The 26,081-nt window shown below is 36.2% G+C and overlaps 1 protein-coding gene and 1 pseudogene across 15 annotated transcripts in view; both read left to right on the top strand.

Moving 5' to 3' along the window:
* Positions 1-26,081, top strand: part of GPHN (gephyrin) — a 710,040-nt gene that overhangs the window by 187,569 nt on the left and 496,390 nt on the right. The window lies entirely within an intron of this gene.
* Positions 9,318-16,850, top strand: LOC140850731 (small ribosomal subunit protein eS7-like; annotated as a pseudogene).

The raw sequence follows: 26,081 nt of genomic DNA, 5'->3' as shown, positions 1-26,081 counted from the left end.
CCTAATAGACATCTATAGAACTCTACATCCAAAAGCAACAGGATATACATTCTTCACAAGTGCACATGGAACATTCTCCAGAATAGACCACATACTAGCTCACAAAAAGAGCCTCAGTAAACTCCAAAATATTGAAATTCTACCAACCAATTTTTCAGACCACAAAGGTATAAAAGTAGAAATAAATTTTACAAAGAAAAAAAAAGGATCACAAACACATGAAGGCTTAACAACATGCTACTAAATAATCAATGGATCAATGAACAAATCAAAATAGAGATCAAGGAATATATAGAAAAAAATGACAACAACAACACAAAGCCCCAACTTCTGTGGGACGCAGCGAAAGCAGTCTTAAGAGGAAAGTATATAGCAATCCGGGCACAGTTGAAGAAGGAACAACAATCCCAAATGAATAATCTAACATCACAATTATCAAAACTGGAAAAAGAAGAACAAGTGAGGCCTAAAGTCAGCAGAAGGAGGGACATAATAAAGATCAGAGAAGAAATAAACAAAATTGAGAAGAATAAAACAATAGCAAAAATCAACGAAACCATGAGCTGGTTCTTCCTGAAAATAAACAAAATAGATAAGCCTCTAGCCCAACTTATTAAGAGAAAAAGAGAATCAACGCAAATCAACATAATCAGAAATGATAATGGAAAAATCACGACATACTCCACAGAATTACAAAAAATTATTAAAGACTGCTATGAAAACCTATATGCCAACAAGCTGGAAAACCTAGAAGAAATGGACAACTTCCTAGAAAAATACAACCTCCCAAGACTGACCAAGGAGGAAACACAAAAGTTAAACAAACCAATTACGATCTAAGAAATTGAAACAGTAATCAAAAAACTACCCAAAAACAAAACCCTGGGGCCAACGGATTTACCTCGGAATTTTATCAGACAGACGGAGAAGACATAATACCCATTCTCCTTACAGTGTTCCAAAAAATAGAAGAAGAGGGAATACTCCCAATCTCATTTTATGAAGCCAAGATCACCATAATACCAAAACCAGGCAAAGACCTCACCAAAAAAGAAAATTACAGACCAATATCCCTGATGAATGTAGATGCAAAAATACTCAATAAAATATTAGCAAACAGAATTCAACAGTATATCAAAAGGATCATACACCATGACCAAGTGGGATTCATCCCAGGGATGCAAGTATGGTACAACATTCAAAAATCCATCAACATCATCCACCACATAAACAAAAAGAAAGACAAAAACCACATGAACATCTCCATAGATGCTGAAAAAACATTTGACAAAATTCAACATCCATTCATGATAAAAACTCTCAGCAAAATGGGAATAGAGGGCAAGTACCTCAACATAATAAAGGCTATATATGATAAACCCACAGCCAGCATTATACTGAACAGTGAGAAGCTGAAAGCATTTCCTCTGAGATCGGGAACAAGACAGGGATGCCCACTCTCCCTGCTGTTCTTGAACATCGTACTGGAGGTCCTAGTCACGGCAATCAGACAAAACAAAGAAAAACAAGGAATCCAGATTGGTAAAGAAGAAGTTAAACTGTCACTATTTGCAGATGATATGATACTGTACATAAAAAACCGTAAAGACTCCACTCCAAAACTACTAGAACTGATATTGGAATACAGCAAATTTGCAGGATATAAAATTAACACACAGAAATCTGTAGCTTTCCTATACACTAACAATGAACCAATAGAAAGAGAAATCAGGAAAACAATTCCAGTCACAATTGCATCAAAAAGAATAAAATACCTAGGAATAAACCTAACCAAAGAAGTGAAAGACCTATACCCTGAAAACTACAAGACACTCTTAAGAGAAATTAAAGGGGACACTAACAAATAGAAACTCATCCCATGCTTATGGCTAGGAAGAATTAATATCGTCAAAATGGCCATCCTGCAGAAAAGCAATATACAGATTTGATGCAATCCCTATCAGATTAACAGCAACATTCTTCAATGAACTGGAGCAAATAATTCAAAAATTCATATGGAAACACCAAAGACCCCGAATAGCCAAAGCAATCCTGAGAAAGAAGAATAAAGTAGGGGGGATCTCACTCCCCAACTTTAAGCTCTACTACAAAGCCATAGTAATCAAGACAATTTGGTACTGGCACAAGAACAGAGCCACAGACCAGTGGAACAGATTAGAGACTCCAGAAATTAACCCAAACATATATGGTCAATTAATATTTGATAAAGGAGCCATAGACATACAATGGCAAAATGACAGTCTCTTCAACAGATGGTGCTGGCAAAACTGGACAGCTACATGTAGGAGAATGAAACTGGACCATTGTCTAACCCCATAAAGAAAGGTAAACTCAAAATGGATCAAAGACCTGAATGTAAGTCATGAAACCATTAAGCTCTTGGAAAAAAACGTAGGCAAAAACCTCTTAGACATAAACATGAGTGACCTCTTCTTGAACATATATATCTCCCCGGGCAAGGAAAACAACAGCAAAAATGAGCAAGTGGGACTACATTATAGCTGAAAAGCTTCTGTACAGCGAAAGACACCATCAATAGAACAAAAAGGAACCGTACAGTATGGGAGAATATATTTGAAAATGACAGATCCAATAAAGGCTTGACGTCCAGAATATATAAAGAGCTCACACGCCTCAACAAACAAAAAAGAAATAACCCAATTAAAAAATGGGCAGAGGAACTGAACAGACAGTCCTCCAAAAAAGAAATACAGATGGCCAACAGACACATGAAAAGATGCTCCACATCGCAAATTATCAGAGAAATGCAAATTAAAACTACAATGAGGTATCACCTCACACCAGTAAGGATAGCTGCCATCCAAAAGACAAACAACAACAAATGTTGGCGAGGCTGTGGAGAAAGGGGAACCCTCCTACACTGCTGGTGGGAATGTAAATTAGTTCAACCATTGTGGAAAGCAGTGTGGAGGTTCATCAAAATGCTCAGAGCAGACCTACCATTTGACCCAGGAATTCCACTCCTAGGAATTTACCCTAAGAACGCAGCAATCAAGTTTGAGAAAGACAGATGCTCCTGTATGTTTATCGCAGCACTATTTACAATAGCCAAGAATTGGAAGCAACCTAAATGTCCATCGGTAGATGAATGGATAAAGAAGATGTGGTACATATACACAATGGAATACTACTCAGCCATAAGAAGTGGAAAAATCCAACCATTTGAAGCAACATGGATGGAGCTGGAGAGTATTATGCTCAGTGAAATAAGCCAAGTGGACAAAGAGAAATACCAAATGATTTCACTCATCTGAGGAGTATAAGAACAAAGGAAAAACTGAAGGAACAAAACAGCAGCGGAATCACAGAACCCAAGAATGGACTAACAGTTACCAAAGGGAATGGGATTGGGGAGGATGGGTGGGTAGGGAGGAATAAGGGGGGGAAGAAGAAGTCGGGTATTAAGATTAGCATGCATGGGGGGAGGGAGAAAGGGGAGGGCTGGACAACACATAGAAGACAAGTAGTGATTCTACAACATTTTGCTAAGCTGATGTACAGTAACCGTAATGTGGTTGTTAGCGGGGACCTGATATAGGGAGAGCATAGTAAACATAGTACTCTTCATGTAAGTGTAGATTAAAGATTAAAAAAAAAAGAAAGAAAGAAAGAAAAGGGGGATTACTCCTTGATAGGATAAAGCTATTGGTAAATCAAAGATCAACGCATGCTTTAAATATCCTTAATGTTGATCACTTAAAGGGTGTCAGATGATCAGCTATGGAGGTAGTCTTTTCTGATAATATTCCTTTCTCTTAAAAAAAAAAAAAAAAAAAGCAGTCCCTGTGTGCTGACCTCCAATGAGTTCTGCACAGTGGTATAGAGGGCATGTCAAAGTGTGGGCAAAGGGTCTTTTTGTTTCTATGCAGAAGATCAAGGCCTAGCTCGGATACCCAGAAAATGAACTAAGATACCATATGAGGAGGATCTTCCGGCATCAGCACTCTCTGGAGGTCTTGTGCCGGGGGATGATCATCAAAAAGCCTCCACGGGGATCCAGACGATGCTGCGGTTGTGGCTGCATCCAGCCCACCGTCTCCTGGACTTTCCGTAGGAATGAGGAGGGACATGTCTAGGCTGGCATGTGCATACAGTGAGACAACGAATTTGACCAGATCTGTACTGTTGGAACTCAACCAGAAGTTGGGAGGGGTGCAAGTTTGTAGCACTCCAAAATCTTATGACTATAGACTATCTACAGTTAAAAGAACATATGGGATGTGAACAGATCCCAGAAATGGGCTGCTTTAATTTGTCTGATTTCTCTCGGACTGTTCAAGCACAGCTGGAAAATATCCATCATATCATAGACAAATTTTCACAAATGCCTCGGGTGCCTAAATGGTTTTCTTGGCTTCACTGGAGATGGATGGTAATTATAGATTTGCATTGTTTATGTCACCATATTCCTATTATGTTAATATGTGTGTGCAAATTAGTTAGTAGTTTAAAACCTATACATACTTAAGGTACTCTACAAGAAGATATGTCAAAGAAATAATGAATCCTCCCATGTTTCCTTCATATGCTACATCTATAGCTTTTCTTCTTCCTTCCTAATTACAACCCTTAAATAGAATTCGTGCCTCATATTGAATTTACCGAGCATCATAATTCCTCCAGGTGGTAAAGATACCTCGAGACAAGTGCTGGGCATAGAAGCCACAGGGCATAAATCTGCAAAGAAGTAAAAAGCTAACCTTTGCAAACAATATGTCTTCTCTCTCACTTACCAACTTTACATTTTCCTGTATGGCCCTGGAAGAAGACTGGTTAGCCAGAGACGGGTAAGATTCCTCAAGGGAGGAACAACCTAAGACAGGCACAGTCGCAGGGGGGCCATCAGGTGAGAAATTGGGGATCAACAGAGGTGAGGCTCAGAACCTCACCCCCCCTGTTTTGAGAGAAATCTTCTGCATGCGTGGATGTTTTGCTGCCCTTGTCTAGCTTGGATTAATACTTAGTCCATAGGCACACACCTGATCATCTATATTTGCCCTCTTACAGCACTAAACTATGTTTTCTACCTTTATCTTGCATCTACCTACCACTTCAGCATTTTATTTAAAAAAATAATAATTATAAAGGGAGAAATGTGGGATCAACATATAAATCAAGTATAAAAATCAAATGAATATTCATATTTGACCTGATTGTTTATAAGTCATAATGCGTGATCAAAACCAAAAGTTTCTGTGATGAATGCCCTTGTACTGTTCACCATGTAAGAATTTATTCACTGTGTATGAATTCGTTCACCATGTAAGAACTTGTTCGTTATGCTTCAGAAGATTGGAGACTGACGAGAATTAGGCTTGAAATGGATTAATGATTGTATATTGATCATTGACCCCCCTATACTCAATTTTATTGTTGTTAACAACCATTTGATCAGTAAATATGAGAGATGCCCTCTCAAAAAAAAAAAAAGCTGTTTAAGAATCAAAAGAGGAAAAACAGAGTAAGAATGAAAAGGACTAACAAACTGAACACCTTTGTTATTATCATTCATTGTATTGATGCTGATTGTGTGTGTGGTGGAGTAAGGGAGTATAGGTGAGTGTGTCTTGTTTTATTTCATTTGCAGAAGCTCTTAAAACAGAGATTTCGGACCATCCCAGATGTGCATTATGTAAATTTGGTAGAAGAAGAATTATTTAATTCATAGAAGAAGTGGCCATCTTTGATTATCAGAAATATAATTCATAATGGGTTATATTTCCATTATAATATAAAATCACTGGATGCTCCAAAATACATAACGAACTCACATGCCTCAAATTCAAAAAGCAAATAACCTGATTAAAAAATGGGTGGAGGATATGAACAGACAGTTCTCCAAAGAAGAAATTGAGATGGCCAACAGCCCATGAAAAGATGCTCCACATTGCTAATTATCAGGGAAATGCCAACTAAAATCACAATGAGGTATCACCTCACACCCGTTAGGATGGCCAACATCAAAAAGACTAGGAACAACAAATGCTAGTGAGGATGCAGAGGGGAACCCTCCTACACTGCTGGTGGGAATGTAAACTAGTTCAACCATTGTGGAAAGCAATATGAAAGTTCCTCAAAAAAACTAAAAATAGGAATACCATTTGACCCAGGTATTCCACTCCTAGGAATTTACCCAAAGAAAACAAGTTCTCAGATTCAAAAAGGCATATGTACTCCTATGTTTACTGCAGCACTATTTACAGTAGCCAAGATATGGATGCAACTTATGTGTCCATCAGTAGATGAATGGATAAAGAAGAAGTGGTACACATACACAATGGAATACTATTCAGCCATAAGAAAGAAACAAATCCTTCAATTTGCAACAACATGGATGGAGCTGGAGGATACTATGCTCCATGAAATAAGCCAGGCAGAGAAAGACAAGTACCAAATGATTTCCCTCATTTGTGGAGCATAACAACAAAGCAAAACTGAAGGAACAAAACAGCAGCAGACTGAGAGACTCCAAGAAGAGACTAGCAGTTACCAAAGGGGAAGGGTGTGGAGAGCGGGTGAGGAGGGAGGGAGAAGGTGACTGAGGGGTATTATGATCAGTATACATGGTGCGTGGGAGGTCACGGGGAAGACAGTGTAGTACAGAGAGGACAAGTAGTGACTCTATGGCATCTCACCACTCTGATGGACAATGACTATAATGGGGTATCCAGGGGTGGGGTGGGGACTCAATAATATGGGTGAATGTAGTAACCACATTGTTTTTCTTGTGAAACCTTCTTAAGAGTGTATGTCAATGATACCTTAATAAAAAAAAAAATCGCTGGATGCTCGTGATTTTCTTTATACTCGAGTAGGGAAAGTCTTTGTTGTTTTTCCTTATGGTACTCAGAATATACTCTCAATTGTTTCAGTGATGTCAAGATTTTGCAAAAGATGCTACCAAGGTATAATCTCTTGTGATTTATTAAAAAAGAATGACTCATTAAAATAGAAGAGATCTTAATCCTAAATTCTGGATAAATTATATTAAGGGTGAGGAGATACTTCTTGTCACTGTTCTTGATATTTTTAAAAGTTGTGGTAAACATAAAATTTAGCGTCTTAACCAATTTTTTTTGGTATCATTAATCTACATGAAGAACATTATGTTTACTAGGCTACCCCCTTCACCAAGTCCCCCCCACATACCCCTTCACAGTCACTGTCCATCAGCATAGTAAGATGCTGTAAAATCACTATTTGTCTTCTCTGTGTTGCACAGCCCTCCCCATGCCCCCCCCCCAACTATACATGCTTAACCAATTTTAAGCGACAGTTTAATCATGTTAAGTATATACCGGTTGCTCTGCAACCAATCCCTAGAATTCTTTTCATATTGCAGAACTGCAACTCTATACCCATTAAACAGTAGCTCCCCATTTCATCTCCCACTGGACTCGGGCAACCACTATTTTACTTAGGTTTCTATGATTTAGACTACTCTAGGAATCTCATATTAATTGGAATCATATAGTATTTGTGTTTGTCACCAGTTTATTTTACTTAGTATAACAGCCTCAAGGGAGTGAGTCCATGTCATAGCATGTGTTAGAACTTCCTTCTTTTTTAAGATCGAATAATATTCTGATGTATATATACATACCACATTTTATCTATGCATCTGTTAGTGGACACTGGGTTGCTTCTACCTTTTAGGTATTATGGATAATGATGCTATGATCATGGGTGTGCAAATATCTTTTTGAGACCCTGCTTTCAATCCTTTTGGATGTATACCTTGAAATGGCATTGCTGTATCATATAGTAATTCTATTTTTAATTTTTTGATGAACTGCTGTACTGTTTTCCATAGTGACTATGCCATTTTATATTCCCGCCAACAGTGCATAAAGGTTCCAGTCTCTACACCTCACCAACTGTCATTATCTTCTGTTTATTTTTGACAGTTGCCATCTTAATAGGTGTGAGGTGATACGTTCTTGGTATTTTTAATTGAACTTCACTTTACTTCCTTACATCTTGTGTTTAATAATGATTTTGATGCAACCCAATCTAGAACACAAAGAAAAATAAATGGTATTATCTAGTTTGATTATTGTGATATTTTGGTTTGATGTGAAGTAAGCTGTTTAAAGCAGTTACTTATTTAGTAAAATAGAAATCCTTTTCACTATTATTACAAGGACTAAAAAGTATAAATCTATCCATAGTAATTTTGTAACAATAGCATTTTAATCAATTTATCTTCCTTATTTTGTATTGTATCACTTGTCTTATATTACTACTGCTCTTGTTGTACTTCATTTTAAAGGACTGCTTTTAGGTAAAAGAAATTTCCTTTTTAGTTAGAAGATGCCAGATTGGAAATGCACTATACTAATTAAAAAATAACCTGTTAGTTGAAATGTATTTTGATATTATAGATCATTAGTACTTCATAATGGCCTTTGATGTTTAAGAACAAAGATAAATTTGGACAAAAGAGTTGTATGTGACTGTACTACGCATGAACATTTTATTTGCCTTTATATACTTCTTTACAAATCTCACCACCATTGATAGAAACTGTTCTTTTCATGTTTCTAAAACACAGCCTCATCCCCCTGAGTATACTGTCTTCATTCTACACTCTGATGGAATGATATTTTGGTTCCTTGGATCACGGCATTAAATATAAAGTAAAGGCAGGATTGCTGTCTGGAAAGCAATCATATCTAAATATAGCCTGTACTTATCTGCTGGCGTTAAGATAGGTTGCTATGGTGAATTGAATTTCTTAAAAATGCCAGTCAGCAGAGGATAAACAGTGGTTTTTGAAGTGGTTATTTTCCATAGAGCTATACATTCTCATACTGCATTTTCAGATAGATGAGTTTAGTTCATATTTTTTTGTAGTCTATTAGATTTCAATTTTAGAGTATCTTTGAGACCTTTAATACTAAAAAAATAAAAGTTTTTATAATTACCCTTTGTATTACTGAAGATGAATTTTATTTGATGTGAAATACACTTTTCCAGTGGCAGCATTTAAAATAATTACATCACACCATATGTTCCTGAAAATGTATGTTCAGTTTTGGCGGGGGTGGGTTCATTTGTTTACTCTACTGACAATAGTTCTGTTACATGAAAGACAGATACCAATGCTGTTTTGTTTGTAACAATATCTCTAACTGTAAGTTTTTACCATTTTTAATCAGTTTGCTTTTGGGATTATATATTTATTGGCCTATAAAGTGTATATTCTGACAATCTAGCTTAATCTAGGCTGGTGCTATAGCACTATGGTACACTGGTCTATATCAGAACTTTGAGTTTTACTTTGTTTTAGAGGCCTTTCCCTAATTACATCATACCATATGTTCCTGAAAATGTATGTTCAATTTTGGAGGGGGTGGGTTCATTTGTTTTAAAATTTATTTAATTGAAAAGCCATAGCAGATGCCTATCTTAAGTGATTCAGCAATTATGTTTAACAGACATTGTTCTTGTAATCAAGGAACATATGACTAAAGATGGACAATGTCTCAGTTGTCTGCCTGAGGCGTATAGATAACCAACCCAGTGTTAATATTTTTAGTGAAATAAATACACTTTAAGAACTGATTTTTTTTTTCATTTTCATGGCAGAGAAACCTAAGTCAAACTAGCTTAAGCAAAATATGACTTGATTGGCTTATATAACTAAGGAGTAGTTATGGAATTGAAAAAGAGCTTCAGAAACCAGGTAGGTGTAGCAACCTCAAAGAATAGAATTAGGGAGCTTATGCAACTGGGTTTGTTCTGCCATCATCTCTTCTGGTTTTTCTTTTCTTTAGTCTCACTTATATCAGTCAGGCATATTCCATGAAACTGGGAAAATGGCTGCCAACTTACTCTTAATTCCCTTCCTTCTAGCTCCATGGTCTCTGTTCACTTCCAGCTCTAAAATGTAAAATCTTGTAGAAGAGTTCTGATTTTGTTAATGTAGACATGTGTCCACACCTCAGCCAGTCCCTGTAGCCAGGGATATAGGCTCTTTTGATTGTTCATTCATGGGACAGATGCCTTTGGGCAGAATGTTGGGATACCCCAACTAAATGAGTGAGAAGATAGTCCCAGAAAAAAGAATGACAAAACTAAATGATGTCTACTACATTGATTCTTAGTTGTTAACTTAAGGAAGAATTTACACATTGTCAAGAATTGTTATTACTTTAAAATAGAACATTTTGCTTACCTGCACATAGTATCTCAATTAGGTAGGTATTGTTAGTATATCTGTAATAATTTTAAATAAAATTAATGTTTTTAAATATTTACAATATATAAACTGTCTAGAGTTTAATTAATAATAGTTTCCTATTTGCTGATACTGTTAACTGTAGGACACACATATACATATGTGTGAAATTACTCAGATGGATTTATTACTTTAATTACAACTGGCTAGATGGCAGGTGGAATAACAGATCATGTCTGTTTTTCCATACTCTTCTTTCTTAAAAGAAGGAACTTCACCACTATAAATCTAAAAGTAGTCAAATATTCTCATTAACTATTCCATTATAATACCTTAACTAGAGGCATATAAAAGTTTAATGTGAGCAACAGTGAAGTATTTCAAGAAGTGATTCATGAAATGAAATTGTTAAAATAGAAAAAGGAAGCTGTTCCTAGGCTGGTGCTAGCCAGCATACGTTGACTCTCTTGCCAGGGCCATGTTCAGTTATAATGCAAAGATCCTGAAGCCCCATGGTGAGAAGGTGGATGAGTTCGAGTTGGGCATCTCCCAGGCCCTCCTCAAGCTGGAGATGAACTCAGACCTCAAGGCCCAGATGTGGGAGCCAACTATGACAGCAGACAAGGAAAATTAAGTTGCTTGTGGTCCGAAAGCTGTTACAATATTTGTTCCCCCTCCTCAACTGAAATCTTTCCAGAAAATTCAAGTCCAAATAGTATGTGAACTGGAGAAAAAGTTCAGCAGGAAACATTTTGTCTTTATTGCTTAGAGGAGAAATCTGCCTAAGCCAGCTTGAAAAAGCCATACAAAAAAATAAGCAAAAGTATCCCATGAGCTGTACTCTGATAGCCATGCATGATGTGATCCTAGAGGACTTGGTTTTCCCAAGTGAAATTGATGGCAAGAAAATCTGAGTGAAACTGGATGGCAGCTGGCTCACAAAGGTTCATTTGGACAAAGAGCAGAACAATATGGAGCACAAGGTTGAAACTTTTTGTGGTGCCTATAAGAAGCTCACAGGCAAGAATGTTAACTTTGAATTCCTAGAGTTTCAGTTGTAAACTGAAAAAATGACTGAAGTATCACTCAAAAGGAAGAAAGAAGAGAGCGGGGGAGAGAGATTCATTATGAGAAAGAATGGAAACTCCATGAGTATGTTATGCTGTTTAGAAACTCTGTTTGGCTGAAGGTGAAAGAGTCTAAGAGGTTAAAACTAATGATTAAAACAAAGTTTTGATATCCATTTATCCAGAACGTATGAACACATCTGACACTAATGGTCAGAGTGAACAAAATGAATGATTGCATTGTCTACTTCTATTGGTTTTATATTGCTGTGTAACAAATTATCACAAATTTACTGGCTTAAAACAACACACATCTACTATCTCAGTTTCCATGAGTCAGGACTTAGAACACATTTTAAGTGGGTCCTCTGCTCAGCATTTCCCAAGATTATTTGGGAATCTTGGTGTTGGCTGAGTTGTATTTTCATCTAGAGGCTAACCTTGGGAAGAATAGCTCCATGCTAATTCAGCGTGTTGGCAGAATTCATTTTCTTGTGTTGTATGTCTGAATGTCCTGCTTTTTGCTGGGTGTTGGCTAGTTTCCATCCGCAGCTCCCATTATCTTTGCCATGTAATTATTGCCTAATCAAGGGAATGATGTATCACTTTTGCTATATTCTATTGGTTAGAAGCAAGTCACATGTTCCACCCACACTCAAAGGGAGAGAGGATTATACAGAAGTGTGAACACCTAGAGATGGGGATTTTTAGAGATCACCTTAGGGTCTTTTGGGCCACCTGATAGCTAGACATCCTCCCAGCCTTAGTTTTGACTTTCCTGGTTTTGTTATCACATTTTAAAACAATTTTTAAGTTTTATTTAATTATAATTTATATACAGTACTGTATAAATTTGAGGTGTTCAGAATAATGACTGTACTTAATATTTGGTTTTAATTTGTGTTGCTCAGTTTATTTAAAATATTATCACTACATCTAAGCATTCGCCACCTAGGCAGTGATGATGAAATATTTGGAAATATTTCTTCTATATGGACTATAGATACATGATTTCCCACTTTCTGTTAGGAGGAAAACAGAAATGTTTTTCCTTTGAGTTTGGATTATGTTGGTAACTGAAGAGTGGGACTACAGAAACTAAAAGTGAGGCTGAAAGTGTGATTTGACACCTGCAAAAGAAAGCCTTAATGGAATAATGACAGTTGAGTCCTGTATATGAACTCCTTTCTTGGGTTTTTCAGTGGAAGATTACTGGCTGTGGGTTGGAAAGACAAGCTAACAGGCAGGTAAAGAAGTTTGCTAATCAAAAGTCTGCGTAAGTATGCTTTCCTAATGAGCTTCCTAAGAAACACATGATTGTGACTCAGCCCAAATTAGGAAGAAAATGACCAAAGAAAAACCAACCCAAAAACCTAGGAGACTCCCATTTGTTTCTTTTCTGAATGTTCTGGGATTTTAAATACTATTCTTTGAGAGATTATAGAAAATTAAATTACCTCGACTCAGCTGATAAAATATGCCTAATACTATATGATTGGGCAGCACTTTCAAGATCAGCTCTTGGTGGTCCTTTCCACTCCTACCTGCAGTGTAGTATATGATAACTAACCTTTTTTTTTTCTTTGCCCTCTGAGAGAAATTAAATGAAAGTTAAGTTTATAGGGAAGCCTAATTTTTAAATTTAGAGTAATCCATTTAGGAAGGAAGGCTGGTTGAGCTTATTGAGCTTGGATTTATTCTTCCTGGAACCCTCTGTGATCTCCTTTATGTACTTCTCCAGTGTGTTATCTAAGCACCTCTCACAGCTTTTTACACTCTGTTATTAATGTCTGTGTACTGTCTGTATTTATGAGTGGTTTGTAACCTCCTTAAGGGCAGATGGTGTGTTTGTGTTTAACATTATATTGCTGTCACTCACTATTGTGTTTTAGTGCACTGAAGGCCCACCAGAAATATTCCTTAAATAGATGAATGAGGGAATGTTTGCACAAGTGATTTAGTGACTAAGTGAAAATATGGATAATGGAGGGAGTAAGAGAGTAAGACTCAATATATACAGTGAATATACATTAGCAAAACCTGCATTTTCTCCATTCTTCAGGCAGTCCTGAGTCTAACTTTCAGCCCTTTGTTGGTATTCAATACAAAAATTTACTGTGTGGTGACTTGATAGCTGTTTTTAAATTTTGATCAACACTGGTTCCCACTGAAACCTCAGCATATTTGTAAGTGTGTATGAGAAGAGAGACCTAAGTCCAGGAGCAAAATGAAATGATGACCTCACTCATCCCTAAAGTTTTGATTTATAGGCATTTGCTGCTCAGAATACAGAGAGCAAATACAGCCAAAAAGGACTCCATTCTTCCCTGATTAAATCAAGGAAGAACCCCAAAAACATTTTAAAAGTTGAATGTATTTCTGAGAGATTCATTGTGAGAAAAACTAATTGATAGAAAAATGTATTTTGAGTAATTTATTCCTAAATTAACTTGTTTCTTAGCAGACAATTATTTGAAAAGTATGTTAAGAAGATATTATTTTTCTTTTTTCCATTTAAAGTTCTATCTTATCTCTCCCTCTTTTATAAGTAACTAAGAGCATAGACTAGAAAAATATGTGAGTTGCAGGGTGACAATTTTATTCTGGCCAGAGTTTTACTTAGCCACCTGGCACTGAGTACAAATTCTTATAGTTTACTTGGATTGGAAGCAACAGAATATTGTCTTGATACTTTGTAACACAAATGGATGAAATGCAATTAGGGTACTTTAAAATACTTAGTTTAAAACATTCTTTTCTGTCATTAAGTCATGAATATAGGGGACCTTTGAAAAATAGCTAGTGGATATTTATTAAGTACCTACTATATGTTTTTAATAGAGTAGGACCTGGAAAATAATAATAAATAAACTAGATACTGTCCTTGCCATTATTTTGGGGATGACTTAATAAAAAATGGATTTCAGGTTACTATTTTTTCTTCCAGGATACCTCTATAAAAGCCAGTGGCTTTGGAAGGTGTCAGATATTGCTAAAAAAAAATTAATGCAAAGCTCATTTGTGGTCCTGGTAAAGTATATTACATTCTAGGAAGGGTGAAATTAGATAATTTATTATATACATTATTTATAACTTTTACATTGTTATTTAATGATTCATTCAGATAAATGGCTTAGTCAAGATACTGAATTTGAAAAAGCCACCCTGAATAAGCTGTGGTTTGCCAGTGCTTGCCTTAAAATGTAACAGCAAGAACTAAATCCAGTATTTTAGTTCAGATTTGACTATCAGTTGAGAAAATTGAGACTTAATGAAATTGTTTTATTTGTTCTAATTCTCAGTGAATTTACTTTAACTTTTTTTCAGGGGGCTAGGGAGTGGGGGTAGGAGCCTTTCTTTCCTACGAATCTTTTATTTTTAAATAATTCTTTATTGACATGTAAATGATATATCATATAATTCACCCATTTAAAGTTTACACTTCAGTAGTTTTTAGTATACTTAGAGTTGTGTGATAATCACTACTGTGAATTTTTTAGAATATTTTATCTCCCCAGGAAGCACTCCCAACCTCCCTTTCTCAATCAACCATTAATCTATTCATCATCTCTATATATTTTCTTATTTTGAATATTTTACATCAATTAACAAATATACTCCTTTGTGATTGGCTTCTTTCACTGATCATAGTATTGTCAAAGTTCATTCATGTTGTAGCATATACCAGTACTTCATTATTTTTACTACCAAATAGTATTCTAGAATGGCTATACCATATTTTGTTTATCCATTCATCAGTTAATAGGCATTGGGATTTTCCCACTTTTTGCTATTATGAATAATACTGCTGTGAACATTCATGTGAAGTTTTTGTGTGGAGATATGTTTTCTTTTCTTGACACATAACTAGGAGTCGAATTGCTAGATCATATTGAACTTCATGTTTAATATTTCAAGGAAGGCCCAAAATGATATAAAAAATGGCTGATACCCTGTTGTTCACCCACTTTTAAAAATAATGGTAAAATTCATGTAACAAATATTTCCATTGTAACAATTTTTAAGTGTGTAATTCAGTGATATTAAGTACATTCATATTACTATGCAGTTATTGCTACCATCTATCTCCAGAATGTTTTCATCTTCCTCAGATGAAAGTCTTTATTTATTAAGCACTGACTCCCATTCAGTGCTTTCCTCCAGTTCCCATGAAGTGCTTCTGGCAACTAGAGTTCTACTTTCTGTCTCTATGAATTTGACTACTCCAGAAACCTCATTTAAGTAGAATCATACAATTTGTTCTTTTGTGAATGGCCTACTTCACTTAGCATAATGTTTTCAGAACTCATCCATGTAGGATCTGTCAAAACTTCCTTCCTTTTTAGGGCTGAATAATATTCAATTGTATGTATATATCACATTAAAAAATCAGTTCATCAGTTGATGGACACTTGGGTTACTTCCACCTTTTAGCTGTTGTGAATAATGCTGCTGCTGTGAACACTGGTGTACAAATATGTCTTCAATATTCTGCTTTCAATTCTTTTGGATATATACCTGAAGTAAAAATACTAGATCCTGTGGTAATTCTAATTTTTTGAGGAACCATCAGACTCTTTTCCACAGTGGCTGTACCATTTTAAATTTGCACAAGTAATGTACAGGGGGTCCAAAATCTCCACATTCTCACCAACACTTATTATTTTGTTTGTTTGTTTTTTATAGTAGCCATCCTAATGGGTATAAAATGGCATCTCATTGAGGTTTGATTATCATTTTTCTAATGATTAGTGATGTTAAACAGGTTTTCATGTGATTATTGGCCATTTGTGTATCTTCTTTGGAGAACTATCTATTCAAGTCCTTTGCCGAGTTTTTAACTGGATAGTTTAGTTTTGTTGTTGTTGGGTTTTAGGAGCTTTTGGTATATATTCTGGATATTAATCCCGTAATGTTTTCTCCCATTCTGTGAGTTCTCTTTAAATTCTGTTGACACTGTCTTTTGATGTACAAATTTTAAAAATTTAAATGAAATCCAATCTTTTTGTTGTTGTTGTTGCCTGTGTGTCATATCCAAGAAATGTTATGAAGCTTGTTCAATGATTACTTTTAAGAGATTTATAATTTTATGTCTTACATTTAGGTTTGGGGTCCATTTTTAATTAATTTTATGTAAGGTGTAAGGCGAGGAGCCAAGTCATTCTTTTGTATATGGACATCCAGTTTTCCAGTAGTGTAACATTTTAATTCCTTTAACAGTTTTTCACTATATGTTTTGACTATTTTCTTAGTGGTTACTCTAGAGCTTATAACAAATATTTTAAGTTATCAGATTCTACTTCATATTTATAATAACTTAATTCCAATGAGATGTAGAATATTACTCCTCTAGAGCTCTATTCTTCTCCCACTTTTACAATTATTATTGTACATATTTACTCTGTACATGCTACCAACCCAATAATACATACATCATTATAATTAGTAATTTATATAATCTTATGTCTTCCCAAGAAACTAGGAGAAAAAGAATATGTGTTTATATAATAGTATGCATTAAATTAATATTCTCATTTACCGTTTTTGGGTCTTTTCGTTTGTTCTTGTGCATTTGAGTTACAATCAAGTCTATTTTCTAACCCGATACACACATACCTCATTTTGTTGTGCTTCACTTTATTGTACATTGTAAATAGTGCATTTTTTACAAATTGAAAGTTTGTAACAACTTTCCATTGAGGAAATCTATTAGCACTATTTGTCCAACAGCATTTGCTCAATGTTGTCTCTCCTTGTTGTGTTTTGATAATTCTTGCTATATTTCAAGCTTTTTCATTATTATTATATATATTATGATGCTCTGTGATCAGCGATTATAATTCACTGAAAGGTCAGATAATGGTTAGCATTTTTAGCAATTTTTTAATTAAAGTATGTACTTTTATTTATTAGCATAATTATTAGCATAATGCTAATGCACACTTAGTAGACTACAGTGTTGTATAAACAGAACTTTTATATCCATTGTGAAACCTGAGTTGACTCACTTTATTTTAATATTTGCTTTATTGTGGTAGGCTAAAACCAAATCGGCAATATCTCTAAGGTATATCCTCACAACTTTCTCCCTGCCCAGTCTTTTGTGCTTTTTTTTCAATTATATTATTTCTATGTTACAGGCCCAACAATAAAATTATATGTATATATGCATATCACATATATAGACTATTTTATGGAATGGCTTTTTTAGTAAGTTAAGAAAAAGAGAAGTGCAATTATAATGACTCTTAAAATTACCTACATAATTTTTCTCTTCATTTTGTGAGTGTGTGTTTGTGTGTGTGTATATGTGTGTGTCTGTATTTTAATTACTATGATATAATTTGCTTTCAGCCTTGAAAGGTTTTTAGTATTTTTTATTTTTTATTTTATTTTTTATTTTTTTTATTTTTGTGTCTGGCTTCTTTTTTTTATTTTTTTTATTTTGGTGTCATTAATCTACAATTACAGAAAGAACATTATGTTTACTAGGTTCCCCCCTTCACCAAGTACCCCCCACATACCCCTTCACAGTCACTGTCCATCTGTGTAGTAAGATGCTGTAAAATCATCACCTGTCTTCTCTGTGTTGCACAGCCCTCCCTATGCCCCCCATGCACTGTACATGCTAATCGTAATGCCCTCTTTCCTTTTCCCCACCCTTATCCCTCCCTTCCCACCCATCATCCCGAGTCCCTTTCCCTTTGGTAACTATTAGTCCATTCTTGGGTTCTGTGATTCTGCTGCTGTTCTATTCCTTCAGTTTTCCTTTGTTCTTATACTCCATATATGAGTGAAATCATTTGGTACTTGTCCTCCGCTTGGCTTATTCACTGAGCAGAATACCCTCTAGCTCCATCCATGTTGTTACAAATGGTAGGATCTGTTTTTTCTTATGTCTGCGTAATATTCCATTGTGTATATGTACCACATCTTCTTTATCCATTCATCTACTGATGGACATCTACGTTGCTTCCATATCCTGGCTATTGTAAACACTGCAGTGATAAACATAGGGATGCATCTGTCTTTTTCAAACTGGAATGCTGCATTTTTAGGGTAAATTCCTACAAGTGGAATTCCTGGGTCAAATGGTATTTCTATTTTGAGCATTCTGAGGAACCTCCATACTGCTTTCTACAATGGTTGAACTAGTTTACATTCCCACCAGCAGTGTAAGAGGGTCCCCCTTTATCCACAACCTTGCCAACATTTGTTGTTGTTTGTATTTTCGATGATGGCAATCTGTACTGGTGTGAGGTGATATCTCATAGTGGTTTTAATTTGCATTCCTCTGATGATTAGCGATGTGGAGCATCTTTTCATGTGCCTGTTGGCCATCTGGATTTGTTCATTAGAGAACTGTCTATTCAGCTCCTCTGCCCATTTTTTAATTGGATTATTTGCTTTTTGTTTGTTGAGGCATGTGAGCTCTTTATATATTTTGGATGTCAATCCTTTATCAGATCTGTCATTTATAAATGTGTTCTCCCATACTGTAGGATACCTTTTTGTTCTGTTGATGGTGTTCTTTGCTGTACAGAAGCTTTTTAGCTTGATATAGTCCCACTTGTTCATTTTTGCCTTTGTTTCCCTTGCCCGGGGAGATATGTTCATGAAGAAGTCACTCATGTTTATGTCAATGAGATTTTTGCCTATGTTTTTTTCTAAGAGTTTTATGGTTTCACGACTTACATTCAGGTCTTTGATCCATTTGGAGTTTACTTTTGTGTATGGGGTTAGACAGTGATCCAGTTTCATTCTCTTACATGTAGCTGTCCAGTTTTGCCAGCACCATCTTTTGAAGAGACTATCATTTCCCCATTGTATGTCCATGGCTCCTTTATCAAATACCAATTGGCCATATATGTTTGGGTTAATGTCTGGAGTCTCTATTCGGTTCCACTGGTCTGTGGCTCTGTTCTTGTGCCAGTATCAAGTTGTCTTGATTACTGTGGCTTTGTAGTAGAGCTTGAAGTTGGGGAGCGAGATTCCCCCCTGCCCCTACACTTTATTCTTCCTTCTCAGGATTGCATTGGCTATTTGGGGTCTTTGACGGTTCCTTATGAATTTTTTAACTATTTGTTCCAGTTCATTGAAGAATGCTGTTGGTAATTTGATAGGGATTGCATTGAATCTGTATATTGCTTTGGGCAGGATGGCCATTTTGATGATATTAATTCTTCTTAGCCAGGAGCATGGGATGAGTTTCCATTTGTTAGTGACCTCTTTAATTTTTCTTAAGAGTGTCTTGTAGTTTTCAGAGTATAGGTCTTTCACTTCCTTGGTTAGGTTTATTCCTAGGTATTTTATTCTTTTTGATGCTATTGTGAATGGAATTGTTTTCCTGATTTCTCTTTCTATTAGTTCATTGTTAGTGTATAGGAAAGCTAAAGATTTCTGTGTGTTAATTTTGTATCCTGTAACATTGCTGAATTCCGATATTAGTTCTAGTAGTTTTGCAGTGGAGTCTTTAGGGTTTTTTTTGTACAATATCATGTCATCTGCAAATAGTGACAGTTTGACTTCTTCTTTACCAATCTGGATTCCTTGTATTTCTTTGTTTTGTCTGATTGCCATGGCTAGGACCTCCAGTACCACGTTGAATAACAGTGGGGAGAGTGGGCATCCCTGTCTAGTTCCCGATCTCAGAGGAAAAGCTTTCAGCCTCTCGCTGTTCAGTATGATGTTAGCTGAGGGTTTATCATATATGGCCTTTATTATGTTGAGGTACTTGCTCTCTATGCCCATTTTGTTGAGTTTTTATCATGAATGGATGTTGAATTTTGTTGAATGCTTTTTCAGCATCTATGGAGATGATCATGTGGTTTTTGTCCTTCTTTTTGTTGATGTGGTATATGATGCTGATGGATTTTCGAATGTTGTACCATCCTTGCATCCCTAGGATGAATCCCACTTGGTCATGGTGTATGATCCTTTTGATGTATTTTTGAATTCAGTTTGCTAATATTTTGTTGAGTATTTTTGCATCTATGTTCATCAGGGATATTGGTCAGTACTTTCTTTTTTAGTGGAGTCTTTGCCTGGTTTTGGTATTCGGGTGATGTTGGATTCATAGAATGAGTTTGGGAGTATTCCCTCCTGATCTGTTTTTTGGAAAACTTTAAGGAGACTGGGTGTTAAGTCTTCTCTGTATGTTTGATAAAATTCCGAGGTAAATCTGTCCAGCCCGGGGGTTTTGTTCTTGGGTAGTTTCTTGATTACTGATTCAATTTCGTTGCTGGTAATTGGTCTGTTTAGATTTTCTGTTTCTTTCTGGGTCAGTCTTGGAAGGTTGTATTTTTTTAAGAAGTTGTCCATTTCTCCTCGGTTTTTCAGCTTGTTAGCATATAGGTTTTCATAGTATTCTCTAATAATTCTTTGTATTTCTGTGGGATCCGTCGTGATTTTTCCTTTCTCGTTTCTGATTCTGTTGATGTGTGTTGATTCTCTTTTTCTCTTAATAAGTCTGGCTAGAGGCTTATCTATTTTGTTTATTTTCTCGAAGAACCAGCTCTTGGTTTCATTGATTTTTTTCTATTGTTTTATTCTTCTCAATTTTTTTTCTTCTCTGATCTTTATTATGCCCCTCCTTCTGCTGACCTTAGGCCTCATTTGTTCTTCTTTTTCCAATTTCGATAATTGTGATGTCAGACTACTCATTTGGGATTTTTCTTCCTTCTTTAAATATGCCTGGATTGCTATATACTTTCCTCTTAAGACTGTTTTCACTGCATCCCACAGTAGTTGGGCCTTTGTGTTGTTGTTATTTGTTTCCATATATTGCTGGATCTGCATTTTAATTTGGTCGTTTATCTATTGATTATTTAGGAGCATGTTGTTAAGCCTCCATGTGTTTGTGAGCCTTCTTGCTTTCTTTGTATAATTTCTAGTTTTATACCTTTGTGGTCTGAAAAGTTGGTTGGTAGGATTTCAATCTTTTGGAATTTACTGAGGCTCTTTTTGTGGCCTAGTATGTGGTCTATTCTTTACAACCTTGCATGTGCACTTGAGAAGAATGTGTACGCTGTTGCTTTTGGATGTAGAGTTCTATAAATGTCTATTAGGTCCATTGGTTCTAGTGTGTTATTCAGTGCCTCTCTGTCCTAACTTATTTTCTGTCTGGTAGATCTGTCCTTTGGAGTGAGTGGCGTGTTGAAGCCTCCCAAAATGAATGCATTGCATTCTATTTCCTCCTTTAATTCTGTTAGTATTTGTTTCACATATGTTGGTGCTCCTGTATTGGGTGCATATATATTTATAATGGTTATAGCCTCTTATTGGACTGATCCCTTTATCATTATGTAATGTCCTTATTTTATCTCTTGTTACTTTCTTCGTTTTGACGTCTATTTTGTCTGATTCTAGTATTGCAACACCTGCTTTTTTCTCCATGTTGTTTGCATGAAATATCTTTTTCCATCCCTTGACTTTTAATCTGTGCATGTCTTTGGGTTTGAGGTGTGTCTCTTGTAAGCAGCATATAGATGGGTCTTGCTTTTTTATGCATTCTATTACTCTGTGTCTTTTGATTGGTGCATTCAGTCCCTCTAAGATACCCTGTAGAGGTGGTTTTTGGGACGCAAATTCCCTCAACTTTTGCTTATCTGGGAATTGTTTAATCCTTCCTTCATATTTAAATGATATTTGTGCTGGATATAGTATTCTTGGTTCAAGGCCCTTCTGTTTCATTGCTTTAATATATCATGCCATTCTCTTCTGGCCTATAAGATTTCTGTTGAGAAGTCTGATGATAGCCTGATGGGTTTTCCTTTGTAGGTGACCTTTTTTTTCTCACTGGCTGCCTTTAATACTCTGCCCTTGTCTTTCAACTTTGCCATTTTAATTATTATGTGTCTTGGTGTTGCCCTGCTTGGGTCCCTTGTCATGGGAGTTCTGTATGCTTCTGTGGTCTGGGAGGCCATTTCCTCCCACAGTTTGGGGAAATTTTCAGCGATTATTTCTTCAAAGACACTTTCTATCCCTTTTTCTCTCTCTTCTTCTTCTGGTACTCCTATGATGTGAATATTTTTCTGTTTCGATTGGTCACACAGTTCTCTTAATATTGTTTCATTCCTGGAGATCCTTTTATCTCTCTCTCTCTGCGTCAGCTTCTCTGCATTCCTGTTCTCTTATTTCTAGTCCATTAATGGTATCTTGCATCTCATCCATTCTGCTTTGAAGTCCTTCCAGAGACTGTTTTTTATTTCTGTATTCTCCCTCCTTAGTTCTTGCATAATTCTCTGCAAGTCCATCAGCATGGTTATGACTTTTGTTTTGAATTGTTTTTCAGGAAGATTGGTTAAATCTATCTCCCCAGATTCCTTCTCAGGTGAGGATGTAGAAGATGTCTGGGTTAGTCTGGTCTGCATCAAAGTTTTTTGCCTTTTCATGTTGGTAGATGCAGTGGTATGCTGTTGACTCATCTGTCAGCTGGGAGAACCAAGACCCTTTCCACTTGCTCCTGACCTTTCTTTACTGGGACAATGGCAACCCCTTGTGGCTTGTGTTGGGCAGTTGCACGTAGACTGGATCTCTGTTTGTTACCCAGCTGCTATGGAAGAAGCTCTCTTGCCCTGGGCGTGGCCAGCCTCAGGCTGCTTCTCTGCTATGGCAGGCCTCTCTGGAAGGGGAATGGGCGGGGGGCTGTTTATTGCCATGAGGGGTCTTAGAGCTGCTGCCCAGGGGGTTAGGGCGCCCAGAGTTCACGAGGATTCCTAGCTGCTAGGCTAAGTATCCTGGGATGCTTCCACCCAGCTGTGGGGTCCCTGTCCCTCTAAGACTTTCAAAAAGCACTCGCTTCTCTTTGTTCCAGGGGCGCTGGCTGCAGGGACCTGCTCGCAGGTTTTTACTATCCCATTTCGCTAGTTTCCCACTCTCCTAACACTGTGTCTCTGCATTTTGGGTGCGGATGGCTTGGGCTGGGTGATTAGCAGTCCTGGGCTCACTCTCCCTCCCCGCTCTGACTCCTCTCCTCCCGCCGGGAGCTGCTGTGAGGGGCGCTTGGGTTCCACCGGGCCGGGGCTTTTATCTTACCCCCTTCATGAGGTGCTGGATTCTCATGGGTGTAGATGTAGTCTGGCTGTTGTCCTGTATCTTCTGGTCTCTCTTTTAGGGATAGTTGTATTTGTTGTATTTTCCAAAATATTTATGTTTTTGGGAGGAGATTCCCAATGTCCTACTCACGCTGCCATCTTGGCTCTGCCTTGAATTAATTCTTGTATATGATGTAAGATAATGACTCAGTTTCATTGTTTAGCATGTGTCAGTCCAGTTTTCCCAGCATCATTTATTGAAAACACTTTCCGCTCTGTATATTCCTGGCTCCTTTGTGGTAAATGAATTGACCTCATGTATGTGAGTTTATTTGTGGGCTTTCTGTTCTGTTGCACTGAATTGTGTGTCTGTTTCTATGCCAGTACCATACTGCTTTAATTTCTATTGCTTTGCAGTATAGATTGAAACAAGGGACATGATGCCTCCAGCTTAGTTCTTCTTACTGAAGATTGCTTTGGCTATTTAGAGTCTGTTGTGGTTCTATACAGATTTTATAACTTCTATTTGTATTAAAAAAAATAGCCATTGTAATTTTGATAGGAATAACATTGAATCTGTAGATTGCTTTGGGTAATATAGACATTTTAAGAGTATTATTGCAATCCATGAACATGGAATGTCTTTCCATTTATTTGTGTTGTCTTCTGTTTCTATAATGTCTCCTAGTTTTCAATATACAGGTCTTTCATTTCCTTGGTTAGGTATTTATTCCTAGGTATTTTATTCCTTTTGATGCAGTTACAAATAGAATTTTTTCCTTAGTTTCTATTTCTGACAGTTCATTATTAGTATATAAATATGCAACAGAATTTTGCATATTGTTTTTATATCCTGTACCTCTACAGAATTTATTTTATTTTTGACAGTTTTTTTGATGTAGTCTTTAGGGGTTTCTGTATGTAATATGCCATCTGCAAATACTGACGGTTTCTTTGTTTCCTTTCTAATTTGGATGCCTTTTAATTCTTTTTTGTACCTAATTGCTCTGGCTAGGGCTGATAATACTATGTTGAATAAAAGTGGGGAGAGCGGACATCCTTGTCTTTTTTCTGATCTTAGAGGAAAAGTTTTCATCTGTTCACTGTTGACTATGCTATTAGCTGTGGGTTTGTCATATATGGCCTTTGTTATGTTGAGGTATGCTTCCTGTATACCCACTTTGTTGAGAGTTTTCATCATACATTGATATTCAATTTTATCAAATACTTCTCTGCCTCTATTGAGATGGTCATATGATTTTTAGTTTTTTAATGTGGTGTATCACTGACTGATTTGCTGATGTTGAACCATCCTTGTATCCCTGGGATAAATCCTACTTCATCATGGTGTATAATCCTTTAAATGTATTTTTAAATTTGGTTTACTAATAGTTTGTTGAAGGTTTCTGAATCTATGTTTATCAGTGATTTTGGCCTGTTATTTTCTTTACCTGTGGCATTCTTGTCTGGTTTTGGTATTAGAATAATGTTGGCCTCATAAAGTGAATTCTAATTTTTGGAGCAGTCTGAGAAAAAATTGGTATTACCTTTTCCCTCTCTATCTTGGTTTTGATGCATTAGAATAAATAACCAAACCACCTCTCTCAGTTTGATATAGTTGTCTTGTGTAGGAGATAATCCTTACTAATCAGTGCAGATTGAGCTCTTGGTTTTCTCTCAAACCTCTGTGATTATGCAAGGAACCATCTTTGATTTTAGTGGCTTCCAATAGTTGAGGATGTGCTGAGACCCACATCAATGTAGGTGATGTAGTTACTTTCTTATTTGCCTGATGTGTAGGATTTGCTTAGTTAGTTTCTAGGTTTTTTTCAGAGGGAGTTGCTCTCTTCGTAACTGCAGATTCATTGTGTCCACAGGAGGTAGTGAAATCAGGAAACTTCTGTGTTACCATTTTGGATAACTGTATTGTGATTCAATACTGCAAGGTCTGGATCTTGATAAAAAAAAATGTCCCTCTGGGTTTCTGGAGTTCAATCCAAGATATTAGCGTAGGACTCTGAACTCACTTCATCCCCTGGACACACTGAATCCACAGCTACATTTAGAGCAATTTCCTTTGAAAAAAATCATGAAAATTCTTGCTCTCAGGCCAATAGAAAACCTCACAATACTGTCTTGGTCTTTAGGGGAGGCGGTGAGAGAATGATATGATTTAGTTGAATGCAACTGTAAACTTTCAAAGAGAGAGACACTTAGCTTAAATAAATTCTACTAATATTTTAATTTTTTGCCATAAATATTAAGATTTCCACATAGAACTAGAAGTAAAATAATTTTACAGTTAAAATTCAATTAAACAAGTGTATTTGTAATTTAGATTTAGGCAGAAAACAATCTAATACAGGTAGCCATTTCATCTTGTTTTGATTGCATTTCTCCATTATAATATGATTTGTATTTGTTTTTTGTTTTAGTAAATTATTGCTCTTGTACAGCTCTCCTGGATTCTTGCTGGCCTACAGACTTTTTACTACTTTTTTAAATTGGCACTTCTGCTATTGTCCTTGCATTTAATTATTTATCCTAGAATAGAACAAATATGCACTTAAAGATCTTTATTATTTTTCAAATACTTTTATTTCAGTTTTTTATAGTATGTAATATGTGTTCATAAGGCTACCAAAGGGTATGCACACACAGAAGGCCTCTGCTCCATCCTGCACAGCCAACACACAGGCGTGTACAAATGCACATATGTTTATACTTATGTATATTCACACAAGGTATGTTCAG

Source organism: Manis javanica, chromosome 8 (genome assembly GCF_040802235.1).
Source record: "Manis javanica isolate MJ-LG chromosome 8, MJ_LKY, whole genome shotgun sequence".
In the NCBI taxonomy this organism is placed as follows: domain Eukaryota; kingdom Metazoa; phylum Chordata; class Mammalia; order Pholidota; family Manidae; genus Manis; species Manis javanica.
The sequence above is the reverse complement of the archived record's forward strand: the minus strand, read 5'-3'. Positions and strand labels throughout refer to the sequence as shown.